General features: G+C 42.3%; 1 long non-coding RNA gene across 1 annotated transcript in view; it reads left to right on the forward strand.

Moving 5' to 3' along the window:
* The window catches only part of LOC117029020 (uncharacterized), a 34,039-nt gene extending 23,420 nt beyond the window's left edge, over nucleotides 1–10,619 (forward strand). The window contains exon 3 of the long non-coding RNA XR_004424169.1: nucleotides 8,713–10,619. This is a non-coding gene — a long non-coding RNA (uncharacterized LOC117029020). The remainder of the gene's footprint in view (nucleotides 1–8,712) is intronic.
* Nucleotides 10,620–14,127: the final 3,508 nt, after the last annotated feature.

Consider the following 14,127-nt stretch of genomic DNA (forward strand, 5'->3'; position numbering starts at 1 on the left):
GTTACAAAGATTGGCATTTGATCAACAAGTCTTGTCATAATCCCAGCCCTTGGCTTTTCATGGAGCTTTCCTTAAGGAACATGAAATATAACTCTAAGTTCAGAAGAAGGCCTCATATTGTTGAAATACAAAGCTTTTGCCTTGAGATGGAAACCATGGATTTTTGCATTTGTTATACACACATTTTTAAATTTTCTTTTAGGAGAGGAAATAAAATATAACCTTGTACCCCTAATTACTTGTGAGGTAGCATGGATGATACACAAGGGAAAAGCTGTTTCGCGAACCATCGATCCACAGCAGGAATTCTTTTGCCAGTTGATGAAGCATCTTGTACATTGAGACTGCGCCCAGCAGATTCTTCTCTCCATACAGATCAGCAGAGAATTTGTTTTGAAGATAGCTGTTTCTTTTTCTGGTTTTCCTGCAATGTTCTTATCAGATCTTCCATCAAAAAGTGGGGCTCCAATACGCTCTGGCAAAACCTCGTTTTATTGAAGCTTCATTTGTCAAAATGGAAAGAGAGTTTGGCTCCTGTTAGAATAAAGGAACCTGTGCCTTTTTTATTCAAACATTTTCTTCCTTCCCTTCTTCTTGTCTTTTCCCCATTGCCGCCAGTTATGTGAATAAAGATGAGATGTGTTTCTCCTCCCAAACCCCATATCCTCCCCAGTGGCTAATGCTTCAGCACAGCCACTGGAGAATTGTAGGAGTTTGGAAACGAGCAGTGAAGGATCCCCAGTGACACGTTCTACAAAAGGCAGGGAAATGGACTGCTGCTCACAGCTCTTTGTCTCAGGCAAGGCATAGCCTTGGTGCATGAAATGTGGTCTGCAGACCAGAATCATGAGTGTCTCCTGGGAGCTTGTGGGAAAGGCAGAGTCTCAGGCCCCACCTCACACCTCCCAAGTCAGAATCTGCATTTTACGAAGATCCCCCAAGTAGGTCACATATATGATAGTGTGAGAAGCACGGACCCAGGGCATGCACTTTAAAATCAGACAGACGGAGTTGGGGTCCTGACTTCATCACTTCCCCACCTGTGACCTTGGGCAGGTTCCTCAGTGTCCTCATCTTCAAAATGGGAATAATGATCGCCTCTCCTTCACAGCACTGTTGAGGAAGTAAACAAGAAAATGTATGTAAAGTGTTTAGCATGGAGCATGGCACCAAATAAGTCTTAATAAGTGAAGTTGTTGTTGCTACTACATCAGAACCTCAGACAGAGGACATTAGGCTCCAAATTACATCTGTCCTGGAGTCAACAGCATTTATTTGGTCAGCAGTGAGCGAGAAACAATGTACACTATCAATGCGTTTTTTCCCATTTTGGGGATAAACAAAGTTTGGTTAAGAACAAAGAAACTCAAGATATATCATGTAAGGAAAAAGGAGCAAGGTGAAAGATATCATATAGAGAATGCTACCTCTGCATTAAAGTAGAAATATCAGTATATATTTACATTTACTTGTAGCTTAAAAAAAAGACTTACTGTGGAACACTTTCCCATAAAATGATTCAGTGATCACAAGTGGCCGTAGAAAGACAGAACAGTGTGTTTAGGGCTCCTAGATTTGGGTGCCAAGCCAAGCTCCACCATTTACTTACTGTTTAATTTTTGGCACATAACCTGCCTGAGCTGTTTCCTTATTCATAGAATACCTACTTCCCAGGATACTGTGGGGAGTTCACGATTTTAAAATAGAGGTTTTATCATTATTTAGGTATAGCAAGATCAACAGATCAGGAGATGCTTGCAGTTGTAAAGATAGGTTGTTACTCGGCGTTCAGAAAAGGGGGAGACACACCACGTCACTGGGGTCAGCCAGGAAGGGAGGGAGAAATTGTGTCAATAACCTTCATTGTGGTGTCTGTGGGAAGGAAATAGGTGAGGAGCAGGGTAAGCAAGCTTAGGGTTGGCTGATTAGAATAATTTCAGGGGCCCTGGGAGGTAGGAGCTGTCTGTCCCTAGTTGGCTGGGTACCTGGCCCTGGGATGAGGAGGGCAGGGGTATAGTGGCTGGGAGAGCCTGATAAAGAAGGTGGTAGAGATGTGGGCTTTGGATTGGCAGGTTTCATTTGAAAGGTGCACTTGTGGCTGAGTTGTTTATTATCTCTAGGAACTGGCTAACCTTGGGAGGGGGCCCTCCAGGGTTTGCAAGGCCCGGGATGTCAAAGCATCAGAATACAGAAAATAAAAGGTATAATTAATACACCCTGCGTCTGCTGCATCACCCACAAGACACCCTAACATTGATGCTTAAAGAATATTTATTTATCTGCTTCCCTAGGAATTGCCCTTATCTCCAGGTAGAAAAGACTTAACGTTCAAATACACAATCAAGGTTGAAGAATCAATCCATGAACACACATAAGAAGTTCTCAGCACTAAGATAGTTCTCTCATTCATAGAAAGGGCACTGACTGCCCTGACAACATCAGAAAATGTCTTCTGGGCCCAACATAGAATACTTTAAACTAATAATGTCTAATTCTCCACTCGCTATTATAAAATATTTACTGAACATTTGTTATGTGTTGGGTGAAGTACTTGGCTTTGAGGATACAAAGGTGACCGGGATGCGTGTTGTGTCCTAAAGGAGCCCACTGTCCCATGGACAGAAATGCTACTACTCTAACAGTACATGCGGATGCTGATAAGTTTTGTGGAAATGCTTAGAATACCAAGGCAGCCGTATTGTCCGTCTTTTGAGGTCAGAGTATTTTAAAAGTGAAGAATATTCCTGGATTGCAGGAGCTCAGAGCACAAAATCTCCCAGAGTAGAATAGGAAAACAAAACAAAACAAAAAAAGCACTGTGAAATCTAGAGCCAGATGAAGGCTTAAAGGTCATCAGGTGTTATGTTTGCATTTTATTCCTCCTCTGATACTCAGCAGGTACCTGAGATCGGTCACTCAGCAGGCTGGAGGCAAGGCTGGCATCCAAGCATGGGTCCCCACCGGAGCTCAGTTCCCTACACGCTGTAGTGCGCTGACCTGCCTTCCACCCCACTCCTTCCTCTTTTAGTCATCTAGGGCAATGTATTGGGGGGATGTTGAGGGAAGAGCAGCACCAGAGACAGGAGGGCAGGGAGGGAGAATTGTACTGAGCAAGTGGCAAGTTCCACTGACGCCCAGAGCAGGTTTGGCAGCTGCACAGCCCAGACTCATCTCTGAGGGCAGACTCCAGGGAGCTAAGGATGAGAACGTGTGCATGTCCTACTGATCCTTCTTCCTCTCCAGCCATTCTTCTCGCCCATGTCAATCCTACCCACCATCCATGCCACCCAACCAGTTACACTCTCAATAAGTTTCATATCCTTCCGAGTCCCTTCTTCTCTGGCCCAACCATTCCAATTCATCAGCAACTCATACTGTTTTAATCGTTTCCATCAGTATCCATCTTAAGTGGTTGGTCTCCTCTGCACACTCTCGTTTTGAGAGTACCGTTTCAGAGTACCATCCAGACATACACAATACTCCAGATACGACGTGCTACTAGTATTGGTACTCTCTCCATTTCCATAATCAAGTCATTGCACAACAGGGGAATCTTCAAAGCGAGGTCTGCGTAATGTCAGACTTGTGTTATAGAAAGGCTGACTCTTCGTGAAATCTCCATCCCATTCAATGCCATTTGGGGACCAATAGGACTGCAACGTGAGGAATTAAGTTAGACAGAAAGGAAAAGATTTTTTCAGACCTGGAATGAGTGTTCAGTTAATAGTGTTCCTTTTGCATGTGGCTGGGACAAAGAAAATGGGTGTGCCCAGGCCACAGATGCGGATAGCCCTGCCAGGGGACGTGCAGCTGGGTCAGATGAGCCGTGGCCATCCCCTTCACTTAGACACTACCAAGGTTGCATCCAACAATCAGCATTTAGAGCATGATCTTTGAACAAAGCCAAAAGAGAGGAAAATTAATTACCTTGTGAGAACAAAGAGAAAGCTCTCCCAAATGAACAAACCTCATCAAGGATCTAGAGTACGGAGAGAGTATGCTGCCTTGTCAGACTGCCCGGACTGCGACACTGCATTTCCTTTATATTGTTCTTTTCTTCTAAGAGGCTCACTGCACCGCCCACAAGACACCCGCTCATTTATCTTCTTGTGGTTGTATTTTATTGTGGGAAGGACATTTCAAAGGAGAAATACAAGTAAAGGAATCTAAACACATACCTCCAAATCATTCTTTCCTCTCCACCTACCAGTGTGGGTATTAAAGTGTTATCCTCTTTAATCCAAAACAGATACTACGAAAATGAAATTGTATAAAATTCTTTTCTTTGCTTTTTACCTGAATTTTCCTTTAGTGAGAGTTTTCTGCTCTCTTTTCTCAGTGACCTCAATTCCATAATTGGTCCTCTTGGACTGTTTTACAGCACCTAGCTTAGTCTAAAACAGATTCACAATATCCCCTGGCTACAGAACACAGGTTGTAGTGGCCTCACCTCTTAAACACCAGCACCAGTGCTGTGGGAGTTTGGGTCAGGGGAGGGTATCAGGAAGCCATTCTGCTTCAGTTCGGGAAAGCACACCCTGCTCATACCATGTGGCAGAAGACTGCCAGGAAATCTAAGTGATGTCTTCCATAAGGCCCCACCCCTTCCAGGAAATACGCAAGAAACGAGCTGCCTAAGGCACATTGGTGGTCGCCACCCACCTGGGAGGACTTGACAGCCAGCCTATCTCTAACACCAACTTGCTGCCTTGCCTAAAATCTTGTCCCTAGAGACTCCTTCCTTCTTAAAATTTAATATTGAAATGTTTAAGATGCGCAAAAGTACATATACTTCTGCTACATGTATGGTAGTAAACTGTACATGTCGATTTGCAACTTGCTTTTCTGAGCTCAACATGGTTTGCTTATTGTGATTTACCGATATTGACACAGGCTGATCTAGTTCATGTTTTTCAATTGCTCTATAGTATCCTACTTCATTAATAAACCAGAGTTTACTCATCGTTTATTGTTGGTTATATATACATGCTAGTGGTTTGTGCATACTGATCTTATATCCATAACCTCAATGAACTCCTGATTTTTAATAGTTGGCATATAGATTATTTCAATTTTCTACGTTGACAACTATTTCATCTGTGATAAGGAAAGACTTTTTCTTCCTTTTGAATCCTTATTCCTTTTATTTCTTTTCCTTATGAGTACTCCTTTAAATAGCAATGGCAATAGCAGGTGTCCCATCTTGTTCCTGATTTTTTTTTTTTTTTTTTTTTTTTAATATTTTTTTTATTTTTTTAATTTATTGGGGTGACAATTGTTAGTAGAATTACATAGATTTCAGTTGTGCAATTCTGAATCACATCATCCATAAATCACACTGTGTGTTCACCACCCAGAGACAGCTCCCCTTCCATCACCGTACATTTGATCCCCCTCACCCTCATCCCCCACCCCCCAACCCCCTTACGCTCTGGTAACCACCAAATTACGTTCCCCAGATTAATTTTCAAACCCCGTGGCCATCCTGTGGTCACCGACTGCCCTCCAATCCCCTCACCCTCCCCCCCACCCCCCACTCCCCCCGCCCATCTAGCAACCCTCAGTTTTTCCTCATTGTCTCCCAGTTTCTGATTAGTTCATTCACTTATTCTTTTCTTTAGAATCCGCAAATAAGTGAGATCATATGGAACTAAGTCAGACAGAGAAAGATAAGTTCCATATGTTCCTGATTTTTAAGGCAATGCTTCTTAGGTTGGACCATTTAAGAAGATTTTGCTGTAGGTTTTCAGTGGGCATTCTCTATAGGGTTAAAGACATTCCATTCAATTCTTAGTTTGCTACAGTATTTTTTAAACCAAGAATGAATGTTGAATTTATGAAATATTATTTCTATAGCTCTGAGATAATAGGTTATTACTTATTTTTTGCTAATGTGATCAATTACATGAATTTTTTTTATAATTAGCTATATTAAATTTATGGGATGAATTCAACTTGGTCACAATGTAGTTTTTAATGTATTTATGGATTTGGTTTGTGAATATTTTGTTTAGGCTTCTTGTGCTTACTTATAAGTGAGCTTGGTTCATAATTTGCCCATCTTGTCACTTATCTGAATTTGATACCAAAGTTGTACAGTTTTCCCTCTTTATTCTCTGATGTAAGGATTGTTTCTTCCTTAAAGATTTGATAGAATTCAATGCAAAACTATGTGATTACATTGTTGTGTTGCTTATTTGTTTTGTGGGTAGCTTTTAAACTACTGATGCAAGTTCTGTAATAGTTTTAGTCTAGTCTTGTTATCTATCCTTTTATTCACTCAGTTATAATAAGTTATATTTTATCTAGGTTTTCAAATATATTGGCATAAAGTTAATCATAATTATCTCATAATTTTTAAATCTATACTGTAAATACAATTAATTCTCAGTTTTTACTTCTATTATTTTGATTTTGTGTGTTCTCTTTTATTTATAATCAATATTACCTAAGGGTTGTCTATTTTGTTACTTTTTCCAAAGAACCAGCTTCTTTAGTTGTTTCTTTCTATTATTTTTTCTTGTTTTATTAATTTTACTCTTTTCTTTATTATTTCCTTTTTTCTATTTCAATTAGATTACCCCACCACTCTTTCATAAATTCCTGAGTTAGACTCTTACTTCCTTCATAATTTCAGCATTCTTTATTTTTAATACACATCACTAGTGATATATAATACAAGGATATTTTGTGGGTACGTGGACTTTAAAAAAAAGGTATAACACTGATGTACTTAATAAAATGTTTCTTAAAAAGAAATATAATAACTACACCTCAAACTTTATAATAGTCCATGGATGGCATTGCTTCAGAGAAAGCAAGTAGTAAGTTAAAAGACAAAAATCAATTTAAATAAAAATAATAGTAAAGTTGAGCTTTGTTTCATACTTGATTGAAAAGGCTGTATTTTCTAATTTGAAGTACAGGAGTCTAGATATGTACATTGAGCAAAGGTTGCTAATCATGTTATTCAAATCTTCTATACGCTACTTTATTTTACCTGCTTGATCTATTGGTTTTTAGAGAAGTATGTTAAAATCTCCCACTATAAATGTATTTGCCAATCCCTCTTCATAATTCTCGAAATGGTTGCAGTATATAGTTTGAATTTGAATTATTAGGTATAATTCAGCTCAGAGTTATTCTGTGTTCCTTTAGTAATTAAAGAATGACTCTTTACCTTTCTCTTAAATATCTTTCTCTTAAAGTGTCTTTCTCTTAAGTCTCTTCTGACTGCCACCAATATGGCCACCCTGGCTTTCTCTTAGCTATTATTTGCTTGATATATATTTTTCCACCCCTTTATTTTCAACTTTGGTCTGTCATTAAGTTTTAGTATTCTTTCCATCACATCAGGCTGTTCTTTTCCTGGTTCATTATCCTCCTCCAAGTTCTTTGATCATCTTGAGTTCTGGAAAGCTAGTGTGTCCACATGGCACACATATCCAAATAGCCAGATGGAAACAAGAAATCTTTAAGAGAAGTTTGGATGCTCATGAAAGCAAGTTAGAGCCCCTGATTTGTATCTGGGGATGGGGAATGGTTAGCATAAGCTCTGCAGACTCCTGCCAGCCCAGGGAGTCAACGTACAGCTAGTGTGGAGTGGCCAAACTTGCCCCAGGAAGATACTGATTCTAAAGCTGGGGCACATGCAGTTCTTCTGCCTTCTGGTATTTATAACTTCATGTAGGTGGAGATGCTGCTCCTTGAAACAAAGACAATGTGTAAGCCCCAGGGAAACAATGTAAACCATTGTGTGGCTCATCGACTGCCTTCCTCCAATGGACACTGGGAGATTGTCGCCAGGCCTTAGTTCCTGGTGATTGGGATTAAAGCACAGAGTCTCAGGCAACAAGGGGCTGACTCTAAGCCCCGCTAGTGCTTGAGATCTACTCTTAACACAACCTGTGAGTTCTGTCTCCCCACCCTGCTCTTCATTAAGTCAGCAGGCAGAAATCCTTTGCTTTCCTTTTTCCAAAAGATTCCCAGGCAACACTGAGGGTCCTGAGGCTCCTGTCTTATATCCACAGAAGAATCACGCATACTCTGCAGGATGGGAAATGTGTATCTGGAGGAATGAAGATGGGAAGTATTTGCCCTTCAGTGGGAGGAGGGAACCGTGGCTCAGCTCCTGGGAAGCGCTCTACCAGTTAGGGACCAAGGACGCTGACCAGCCTCAGTCTCTAGTGTGGGACTTAGGGGGTAGTGGACACCACATGTCTAGTCCTGCATCAACCATTTCTTCTGTTTGAGCCTCAGTCTTCATCTGTAAAACAAGAGGAGGACACCGGGCCAGATTTTTCCAAACTTCGTTCATTTATTAACACTTTGACATTTTTTGACATATCCATGTGCTAACTTTCTTATTGACATTTCTCTTTATACTGACTCTGTTTTACTTACTACTTACCTTGTCTTAATCAATACCATTTGTGGACTGATGGGTTTGATGTGATAGTTGTTGTATTTCTTTATAAGACACATTTAATGAACTGCATCAGCACACTTTTGAAGTCCCTGTACACTGTCAATTATACAATAGATCATGCTTGGAAATTGTTGGATGGTCCCATTTTAGAGTCTAAGTGTCCATGAAATTAGCTTTGACCCACTTCCCAAGGCCCCAAAAGCAACAGAGGAATATCGCGTGGTGGGCCCTACACCTAGGCCATGCTTCGCTTCTCCAGTTTATTGTTTTTGTTTGTTTCCTAGGAACTCTGTGAAAAGTCTCCTGGTGCTGAAAGCACAGCCTAAGCGATCCGAAGCTCATAGCCGCACTTCCAAATCAGGTTTATGGATGGCTCTTCCAAAACCACAGAAAACTACAACCAAGACAGGCGCCTGGTTTGGAGAGTTCAATTTACTTAACATGTAGGTTTGGAGGCAACATTAATCAGTACCAGATTACACACTTAATGCTTGTCACCCTCTCCTCAACAATTGGCACTAACCCCAGACTCTATTTGATGTTTAGTTTCAACTAATTAAGCGTTCCCATCTTATGATTCCTTCCTGCAGCTCCGATGTCATTGCTCACCTTCAGAGAAGTGTGCTGTGGCCCTTTCGCTTACTCGTCACTTTCAGAGCTGGGAACATACGTAGTTTAGAGGGTCTAGGTATATTACTCACGCAAATGAGGTTTTTTGGTGACAACAATGGATCACCCAGAGAGAACATTCAAAAACATGCTCTCTGTAAATTAACTATGGCATAGATCCTTTTTTGGTCATTAGTTTGACTTGGGGTCCTCCTATAGAATTTCAATTGATGTGAATTAGTTGGACTTCCCATTAGGTGAGAGGCATCTGGAAGAGACCGCATGTCTGGCATAGAGGAAAGAATGTCCCTTATCTTCATGGTCCTAAATCTTCATGATCCTAAACTGTACTTCTATAAACTGGAATTTATAATCCATGCTTTACTAACCTTGTAGGCATGTTGACTTTTTGTTTTATTGCCTTCTTACTGAACACCGCATAAGTGCAAGCCCATGATTCTGAGGCCTGAAAGAAAAGAGACCGGGATCCTGTAGAACCTGGAAGTCACACGATTAATAAATTAAAGAAAGATAATGACAAGGGGATTAGTAGCTAGTAACACAGGCTCAGCTCCTGCGTCATCATGGAGATGTCAGGCTGTTGGCAGGCTGGCTGACAGCAATGTACCCTGATCAATGTCAGGAGACAGCCCAGGTGCTGAGTCTCTTCTAAGCAGGCTGATCACATAATGCATTGTCCAAACTGGGACACTTCTGAGAGCAAAAGCAGGCACTATTAATAATTATGCCTGGACGATAGGTGTAAACCAGAGCTGTCCTGGGTAAACCAGGATAGGTGGTCATCCTACCTGTAAGTTGAGGAAATTGTTGGAGATACTCTCCCTTCATATCTGTGGACTTCTCTATGTAGAGTTGGTAGAGATGTTAGAAAATCCGTATTAGACAGACCAGAATGTCCTGGAGAAATGAGAGGAATGAAACCAACAGGTCTTAAACTCCTCAGCCTTAGGCCTGACGCCTTGCAAAATACCAACCAATTCAAGTTTCCTGGGAACCCCACAAAGCCTCATAAATGCATGAAGCTCAGGTCCTAAAAGTCTCCAGTTCTTGTGCTTAAGTTACTTCGATGAGCAAAATATAAATTAACCACAATGGAGCCTCCCTCCAAAGGCTCAGTTCACATGAAGTTCCAGATTTACAACTTTTTCCCGGTGACAAGGACAGAGCTGCCACTGGTAACAGCTGGCTCTACAATGCAGGGCTGAGAGTCCAGCTTCAAGGCTTGAGAACCCCACCAGGCATCACTGCCCTTTTAAAGCAGTTCTGAGTTATTCACAAGGTGCTTCTTTCAGGCTATGTCTGTACGGGCAGTCATAGAGGATCTCTCATTACAACCAACTCTCCTAACACACAGTGTTCTTCCAGAAACCTCAGGAATATGTGCCAGACACTGATATGAATTCACCAAATCTAAATATGGTTTCCTTTTCCTCCTGGGAACTTCATTTCCCAGTCTTGCTTACAGTCACATGGGGCCATGTGATTCTTCTGGCCAATGGAATGTTATCAAGAGTCATTAATGCAGAGCCGGCCCAGTGGCTCAAGTGGTTGGAGCTCCGTGCTCCTAACTCCGAAGGATGCCGGTTCGATTCCCACATGGGCCAGTGCCAGATGGCTCAGTTGGTTGGAGCACATCCCCTCTACCAAAAGGCTGCCAAAAGGCTGCCTGTTGGACTCCCACAAGGGATGGTGGGCTGCGCCCCCTGCAACAAACAATGGCAACTGAACCTGGAGCTGAGCTGCGCCCTCCACAACTAAGATTGAAAGGACAACAACTTGACTTGGAAAAAGTCCTGGAAGTACACGCTGTTCCCCAATAAAGTCCTGTTTCCCTTCCCCCCCCCCCAAAAAAAAAACCATGGAGTGATTAATGCAGCTTCTAGGACTAGCCTCTAAAAATCTTCCTGGTAATCTATTTTCTCTTTCTTCCCTCCATCCCTCACCTTCCACCCACAAGCAGTGGAGAACTATGAGGCCTAAGGAAGATCAGGGTCTGGGTCCCTGAATGACTGCATGGAACAGAGCCTCCTCCAGGCCTTCCTCTTTCACCAACTCATTGAACAGTGATGAGAGAGACGAATATACTTTATTGTGTAAGGCCACTGAGCTTTTTGTTTGTTTGGGACAGCTCCTTCCTGACTAATGCAAGCAATTTTCCAAATTAGTTTGTGCCAAAGAACTAAGCAGGGCATTCTTATGTCAAATGAAAGATAGGGGTTGCTCACAGTTCCAGATTTTCAGGATCCCTGTGTTCCTTCAAGAGCAAGAGTGGCAGGGTCAAGGGAACTTTTGACCTGTGTTCATACCCACATACCCTCAAAAGAGTCAGAGATTCAAATCTTCCCCGGTTTTCTTAGCTCTGTAGAGTGGAATGGATTGTATGGCCAAGGCTGGGAGAGAGTCACTCGCATCAGTTACTCATCCCCTGATCCAGCAGTTCTACTCCCAACCTTTCCACCCCCCATCCCATACAGAAGAATTTCACTAAATGACCTGCTTAACACAGTGAACCATTTCTCAACTCTTCTAATGAGGAAGTTCTCCCTCTTGTCTGATCTAAATTCCTCCTTCGACAGATAAAGCCCTTTCACTCATACACCCTCAGGAGAATGTCTTGGTCTCTGATCTCCAGACATTCACTGTTAATCCTTCACCCAGATCCCATGGCTAGGCCATGGGTCCATGTTGGCTTGTGTCTGCTTGCGGTTGTGAGCCCCTGCCCCCGTCCCCTCCCCAACTATCCATTCTTGCACCTGGTCAAGAAGCAGTCAAAGCCCTTTGCAGCAGGCATAGAGGGAGCCAGAGAGGCAGCCTCTGAGCTTTTAGTTACAGCTATTTCCTTGGACATTGCTTTGCTCATCCAGATGGCAAAACGGGTAAACAAGAAGTCCCTGTTCTCCGTCAGCTTGTCAGCGAGCGCCTCACTCTCGGGCATTTGCTGAGCTGGGGTATGATCTCGTTTATAATTTGGCCTTCCTCAGAGGGCCCGAAATGTGCCTCTGTGTAAACACTCAGAGCATTTCCTCCAGGGAGGACACATGGACAGGGCAGTCGACACCTTTCTCCTCATGGCATGGGGAGAACAGAAATATCACTCTGCTTCCCTCAGCTCTCTACCCAACCACCCCAGCCCAACAACTGCCATACTGCCCCCAAACGCAGGGAAACACCCAACTGATTCTATTTCTATGAAGTTCCAAGTGCTTGCCAATTTTTCTAAATCTATACTCAGCTTCTACTCTCTCATCTCCCACCGCTGCCACTTACCAGCTGTGTGACCATGGGCACGTGATGTAACCTCTCTGAGCATCCATTTTCTCAAACAATTTTCTCAAACAAACACTTATCAAAACCTTATGCAGTGCCTGATGTACAACAGCCTCTCTACAAGAATCAGTTCCTTTCCCCTTCCCTGGTGCACCTTAGGGCAATCCCTTACCTGGCATTATCTCTTCTCCCAACAAGAAGTAGATGAGTACCCAATGGCGAGGTCAGTCTCTTGCTTCAAGACCAGGTTGCTGTGAGCCATGTTCTCTGATCACCGGTGCTGAGCACTAATCTCCTACCTGTCAGTCCTGAGCACCTCATCTGTTGGTTCTCAAAACTGCAGTGACTGCTTACTTCTCAACTTTCATCTCACCTGTCAAGACTCATAGTCTACTGCCTGATTCTGGCTCTGACCTCTGATTTCTGACTTGTCAATACCTAATTGGTGACCCTTCTTTTCTGTTGTCTGGGCTCCCAATTTATGTCAGATGAACGAATGAATGAACAAATGACCAAATGAATGCCAGGGAAATATAAGCACCATGGAAACTGAAAAATGATATATAATCTTCTAGAAGTCACTGGACTTAAATTCTCACTGTAGGGGATTTGTACTTGCTATTAAAAATATTCCATGACATTATTTTTCTAGTTCTGGTAGGAGGTTATGACACATAGGTCTTACAAGCCAGAGGAAAATTTTGCTGTTACTGAATGTAAAATCTCTTCTGAAGGGGATCCAGGCAGAGATCAAATTTTGTCCTCCTAAACAGAGCCTACACAAACTTGTGGCCTGAGAGCCAAGATGCCAATTTCTATCCCTCACTCCATTCCTGAGTCTCCATGTTGGCCAGCTATGGCCTGGGCAAGTTACTTTGCCTCTCTTATCAGCACTGACGGGGAATTCCCTCAGTCTCTGCATGAATGAGGTAGGGGGAGGGCACGAAGTTGCATGCAGGGATATGTTGGAGCTGGCTCCTGTGGGCTTGCTAGAACCAAATGTTAAATGTCCAGGAATTCTGCGGTACATTACATCCCAATGATTTATTTATTTTATAACTAGTTTGTGCCTCTTATTCTCCTTCACACGGAATGTATAGTATACAGTATAGTATATAGTATACAGCCCAGGGAATATAGTCAATAATATAATAACTTTGTACAGTGACAGATAGTTACTAGACTTAATCGTGGTGATTACATCGTAAGGTATATAAATGTTGAATCGCTATCTTGTACACCTGAAGCTACTATGGTACTATATGTCAACTATACTTTAATATCAATCAATCAATGAATAAATAAATAAATAAAATTTTCAGGAATTCTGCAAATAAATAAATAAATATTTCAGTTGATATCACATTGGTAGCTTGAAATCAGCCACAGTGGGGGTATTTAAACCAAGGGAATTTGCAAATGCTCCAAATCCCCACCTAGAGAGCAGGTTGTTAAACATTTACCATCACAACACTGGTCACATTGGCATGTTCCTTCACCTCTGAGCTCTAAGGGAAGCCAAAATGGCATGGAACCTGAGTCCCAACTTCCTCCTCTGCAAAATCAAAATAGAGGGGCTCGCCATTGCTTCCTACCTCCCGGGCAGGCACAGCCTCATAAGTAGGCAGACGAGAGGGTCCTCCTGGTGGTATGGCTTGAAGGAATATGCATAAGATTGCCCCATCCAGAACTTAATCACTGTAGGTGCTTTCCGAAGCACAAATTTGATCTTGCCATATTTCTGCTCCGAAACCTTTGAGGCCTCCCTATTGCTTCCAGCATAAAGTCAAACCGTGATCCCC

The sequence above is a fragment of the Rhinolophus ferrumequinum genome, chromosome 10, assembly GCF_004115265.2.
Source record: "Rhinolophus ferrumequinum isolate MPI-CBG mRhiFer1 chromosome 10, mRhiFer1_v1.p, whole genome shotgun sequence".
Taxonomy (NCBI): domain Eukaryota; kingdom Metazoa; phylum Chordata; class Mammalia; order Chiroptera; family Rhinolophidae; genus Rhinolophus; species Rhinolophus ferrumequinum.